We start from the raw sequence: 6229 nt of genomic DNA, 5'->3' as shown, positions 1-6229 counted from the left end.
GCTGAGAAGGTAAGTTATGAGATAACACCCTCAAAGTTGTCCCGCTACATTCCATTAATGGACGATAATTTTTGTGCCGAGTTTCCGGGTAAACTCCTGCAAGCACGTTCTTTACCAGGCAACATGGATGCGCGTGCACACACGGAGTGGAAGGACGAAATCTCTTGCCTGTGATCTATAGGCTATGATCAAAGATAGTGAGAGCAGCTGATTTTGGGGAGTATAGATAAATTCGTGTAAAATGATTATTGATGCAGTCAAAACCTCTCTAACATCTTTGCGACCAGAAGCTTTGGCTTTTTTAGCCAGTGGTGAACAAAGTAACTTAGGCTTATTCAGATCGTTTAAAAAAATAAAAGTACTAATAGCCTACCTCGCTGTAAAAATAGTAGGCTACTGCATTGAAAAAGTTAAGTAAAAGTATGCAAGTGGGCTATATGCACGAAAATGTAGAAGTAGGCTAGCCAATTAAAAATAAACGTAGCCTACTGAAAGCAGAAAGAAAAATGTCCCATATGACTGTAACTATTAGATTATAATATAATTAACTATATACTATAACTATAATTAGATTATTAATCCTCATGCATTAGTTGGTTGAGGTGCTACTACTTTGTATCAAACTACAATTAATGATCATTTTTATTATTTATTAATCAGCTGATTATTTTCTCCATTAATCGATTGTAATAAATTATGAAAATACTGTGAAATGTTGTCACAGTTATTCAGGGTTTTGTCAGTCCAAACCTCAAAATGATTGAAATACATTAAAATGATCAAAAGTAAGCAGCAAGTCTTCATATTTGTGAGGGTGGAACCATAAACTGTTTTTAAATGACAAATTACCAATACCAAACAGTTACCAATTCAGTTTCTGTCAATTAGCCTAACTGATAGTTCTACTAGCTGGACTTCTATATACTGTTAAGTAACTTAAAACATGCTATTTTTAAATTCTTCATACGTTTTGTGTGTAAAAAGCAAATTTTTCAAAGAAGCCTAACTAGTTACTAAAGCTGTCAGATAAAGTAAAGGTACAATATTTTCCTTTGAGATGTGGTGGATTAGAAGTTGAAAGTGGCATGAAAATAAAATACTCAAGTTCAGTACAAATACCTCTTGTACTTAAGTAGCTACAGTACTACTTTGTTAGTGTCCACCACTGGGCTTAGCTTTGGCTACCTGAAACTAAGGAAAGGACTAGAGATGTTTTACTATATTTTGGCTCTGGATGGAAAGCTATTATCCATCATGATGGTGAAAATGGCTGGCCTTGAGCCATAGTTCTTTATGTGGGAGCCCCCTATCCCTGTCAACAAGGCATTAAAATGTGCAACAAATACAACACAAAACCCCATTCATAACTTGAAATGTGTAGCCTACTTTCACACACAGCTTGGCACACCTGTAAGGCAAGCTCTGCAACCCTGCTGTAGGCATTATGTGTACAATACACATTGAGCACTGATGATCATTTTATTTTTGATACAATTGCATTTTTGAAGTATTTTAAAACACTTTATCAGATTTACCTATTGTTATCATTTCTATTTGTTCGGGTCAATAACAAACTGGGCCGCTGCTGCAAATATTTAAATATATAAAACACACGTTATCTCACCCCAAACCTTTGATCAAATTTGAAAGCCCTGGTATCACCTGAAGTTCAGTAATGTCTGTCCTGCAATGTAAGCCACCAAATGAACCGAACAACTAACATCATGTCAATTTGGCTAGCATGTTAAGCAAACTAGCATGCTGCTGAGCAACAAAGTACACAAACAAATGCATACACGTGGTGCCTGCTGACACCATCAGCTAACCACGTGCTAGCTAGCAACGGACCTACTCAACCTGCCAAGCCTATTCAGCACAACATAAACCTTTGCGTATTACTGCGCCAGCGAACTTTAGTTATATTATGCTCGAAACGGCCTACTCGACGTAGTGTCGACACATCAGGGAAGTAGTAGTCTATCTGACGCCATTCAGGGCACAATAATGCCTTTTAGAAATACAGGCAGACCAGCAATTTGCTTATCTCAACATCCTCGAAATAAGAACGGTCCTGCCTTGTTTCAGAAAGAAACTGTATCTATTCCACATGTTATATCATATTGCAAACGATTTGTAAACGACATTGGCTGGAAAAAAGTTTGGATGATTTTTCACAAATACCTGATTGTAAGGTGAATGAAGTATCATTCATTACCCTGTTAATCACTACATGGTTAAATTCAAAAGAGATATAGGCCTAAAAACAAACTGTTCTTTCTGTGAAGACTACCCAGAACACTGTTTTGCACCTCTTTTGGCATTGTTTATACACCAGAACATTTTGGCAAAGCTTCAGTCATTGACCATATTTATAGAGATTTTGCATTAATGTGGGAGGATGTGGTATTTTGCTATTATAAAAGTCAAAATTTAAAAAAAGTACTTTATCATAAATGTATTAATTCTAATGGTAAAATTCCACATTCACAAGTGTCACTTCAACTTTGTATTATTTCTCCATGTGGTTGTGCATTATGTCAATTTAATTTCAAAATCCAACAACAAAATGTCTTCAAACCTTTAGCATTCCTATCACCCAAATGTGTTTTCCATAGTTATTGATGCCATTCCTGTTCGTATTTTAACACTTTTAAACGGGGTTGACAAGCCAGTCTGTTTACCACCTCAGTGGGTAACATTTGTTTGTCCATTACAATAAGAAACAACTGTAACATATGATCATTGTTTCAGCAAGAAGTCACCATATCCCTACTGTTGTATCCTACTGGTCTAGATTTGCTAACTTGAACTGGGGAAATGTCTGTCCACTTCCGTACTAGAAATTCCTTACTAATAAAGTAAGGGAAGTTCCTTTTAAAGTTTTATCCTGATACCCACTTTCTTCGCAAATTTTAGGAAGACATAATTACCCATTTTGCAAGTGGTATCCAGAGACATTAGTGCACCTGTTCTGGCAATGTCCCCACGCAGATTTGTCTCAATATATTATTGGTAATATTGACTCTGAATTCTGTCATCATTGGAAAAATGTTTGGTTTCCACAATAATAGTAATAGAATACAGAGAATTATTCCTAATCAATATTTTGATAATTCCCGGAAAGTACCAAATCCACAAAGCCATGTTTAGTCACTCTAAACCTTTATTTATAGTATTTGAAAAGGAAACTGAGCAGTACATTACTAACATCTTTGATTCAAAAAATAAGAAAGCTGTACATGACAACTCCGCCTGGCTTGGTTCATGCCTTGTCTGTGTTTTTATTAATGACTATTAAAGTCCTTTATCATTGTCTTTGCTAATGAAGATATAAAAAATATAGCTACGGGATGCTCTTGTCAGTCAGTCAGTATGACTGATCTGTTGTTATGCCAAATAACTTACACTGACAATATGCTTCTACTTTGATATAACAATAATAAAAGCCTGACAGTTTCACCATGGTCTCAGATGTACTCTATCCATACAAATGCAAAAAACGGTTTGGCCAGCAGATGTCGCCATTTTGACTCTATCAAATCATTTGAAACAGTGAAGCATTTTCAACACAACTGCTAGTGATTCAGTGCTTCAGAAAGCCTCATTTCCAACGTCAGTGGTTGACATTACGAGTGTAAGATTTACCTATATTCGCCCCAGTCACCTTTCTTACCCACAAATGTGCACTGGAAACATTATACATCCATGGAACTGACTGCATTGTCTGTCATATTTTTCACTTATAACCAGTTCAGTTAACAGGGACAAAATTGATTTTCCAACAAAACCCCAACAGCTAACCTTTGTATACCTTCGCTTTTGTCTCCCATGGTACTGTCAGCGCCACAACTCCCCCCACATACCTGTGTTTACGACCACAACACAAGATCAGTGGTAGATCCTGTTTTCCTAAATCTACTCTCATTTTCCACTCCCTCCCTGCCTTTAGCTGCCCTACATCATGCCTGTTCACAATTGCTCACTGCCTGACCTGCTCACCCTCACAAACAAACAAAACCCCGCTATGCACTATATAAATCAGATGTATACAATTTCATGCTTTTCTGCTGAAATACATAGAGCAAAAACAGATGTGCTGTTATAAACAATACCACATAATGTGCAGAAACAGTTATTTAACACTTCCTGAACAAAACAAGCATCATGTAACATAACCTTTACAGTACTTCCTTAAATACTGCACATCATTTAAATAGAAGTGCTTAAAAGGAGTTTGTCTTTGTTAAATTACACTGTTAATAATGCAACAGCTGGAAGATAAATAAATCTGTCTTCTTTAAAGCATAGAATAAATAAAGCATCTTACAGTTTTAAAATTCCTGCTTTTACTCCCCCAACAGTTACATTTTTGCCCTGAGGGAGGAAATGGGCAGTGAGTTCAAGAACTTCTCCAGGGTAGAGAGATAGTCTTCTGGGTGGCATCGCATGTGGGCTGCATGTATTGACTCTTTCCACTTCCTGCTCTCCACAGTCACGCCCCTCTTCCTCCACAGGTCAATGCACTTTTCCATGACAACTGGGTTGCACAGGGCGTCATTTTCACTGAAGAAGAAGAGGGCTGGTGCAGTAATTGGGTTGTTGAGGAAAACTTGAATGCTGTTTTCATAGAAGTCTGCCGTGTGGGTTTTGAAGAGCCAGAAGTAAAGCAAGCAGCATTTTTGACTAAGCCTTCAAAACTTGGGACCAGAGTCTTCCCAAGGCCTGAATAACAACAAAAGACAGACATGATTATGAGGGTTAATTAAGATTTCGAAGAGAGAAAGATTGAGAGTACAATTGCTTATATAAATAACACAGTACGTATAGGGCTGGGTTTTAAACTTCAATACTTATTAATTCAATAAATGTGGTGCTAGTAGATAACCTAGAGCAGTGTCCCCCACAACCCAAAAAGTTAATGTTAATGTATTTTACCACTCCTATTACTATTCTTTGCGAACTACAGTCATCATAATGCTTTGGGGGATGTAAAGAGAAGGATAATTTTGACATGGATTCAGTGAGTTAGGCTGTGGGATTCAACTATTTACTTTTCTTTTGGCTTATATCTGTTTACATTTAGGCAAACTGGCACCATTAAAAGTATGCCAAATTAGTTATTAGTAGTTCCTGTTTGCAGTGAAACCATGGATGAACAGGTGACTATTAGTGTATTACTTATATTATATTGAAGAAACTTCAAATGCGACAATTCTCAGGCAAGTTCTGGATTTATAAGGAGTGGACATCGGAGACAATGATATCCTCAGACAGCGTAGGTCACAGCATGTTAATGAAAAGGTGGCCAAACTTAACATATGTTTGCTGAACAAGTGTGCAGCACATCATTGAGTCTCTTAGCTGATGGAGCCGCACATTGCACCGACAGCGGTAGCAATCGCAAAAAATAGCTGGCAGCTCTCACACGCATTTTCTTAAGGAAATGCCCATTCTAGTTAAAAGCGTTGTCTTGGTATCTGTTGTAGTTAGTACTCGCATTGTAACCCATTTGACATTTCACTTAGGTACCAAAAAGTCTTAAACAAACAAGTCTTTTGAACAGTCATATTAAAGAATACCAACTCACAAACAAATAAATTGAATACCTTTTTTTTGTCGAGTGTTTTCAACAGACAAAACTAACAAATTGAAGGCATCACGTTGGGGTTAACAGAAATGTGAAAGGACAATTTTGGGACATTTTGTACCCTAGATGACTAATGGTCAAAAGCATCATATAAACTGTTAGCAGACACTGTACTAAGGCATGTAAGAAACATGCTGCCACAAAGAATTCCTGGGCTCCTAACAAACTAAAACAGTCGATCGGCTGGCTAATGGATTATTTAAAGATCTGACACAGAAGTAACCTGAGCTGGATCACTCACCTATCGCCATGTGCTCCAGAGTGCCAACCACCAAGCTGTCATAGATGTGCCCTATCACCCTGTGGGCAAGGCCTGCATGTTTTTCTGGTCTCTGAGCGATGTGGGTGAGTACCTGAGTGAAAGTGTAGCCACCAATGGAGGAGGCATGGACCAGCACCGCCCTCTCTAAGACTGAGGCTCCTCCAGTACCTTCAAAACCTCCATCCCGTAGTCGAGCCCCCATCGAGGCCACAGGAAGTGCATTACACTGCTCTGGACCACAAGGACATCCATGCCATGGTCTAGGTAAAGGTCCCTGTACTTGGCCACCGCCCCTAGCTGGGCACCAAGCCAGGAGAATA

General features: G+C 38.2%; 1 pseudogene; it reads right to left on the bottom strand.

Annotated features, from left to right (window-relative positions):
- Positions 1 to 4212: 4212 nt before the first annotated feature.
- LOC119883766 lies at positions 4213 to 6224 on the bottom strand (annotated as a pseudogene).
- Between the last annotated feature and the right edge of the window lie 5 nt (positions 6225 to 6229).

This window comes from Micropterus salmoides, unplaced genomic scaffold, assembly GCF_014851395.1.
Source record: "Micropterus salmoides isolate LMB-PRFRI ecotype aquatic unplaced genomic scaffold, ASM1485139v1 Ms_hic_scaffold_3018, whole genome shotgun sequence".
Lineage (NCBI taxonomy): Eukaryota > Metazoa > Chordata > Actinopteri > Centrarchiformes > Centrarchidae > Micropterus > Micropterus salmoides.
The sequence above is the reverse complement of the archived record's forward strand: the minus strand, read 5'-3'. Positions and strand labels throughout refer to the sequence as shown.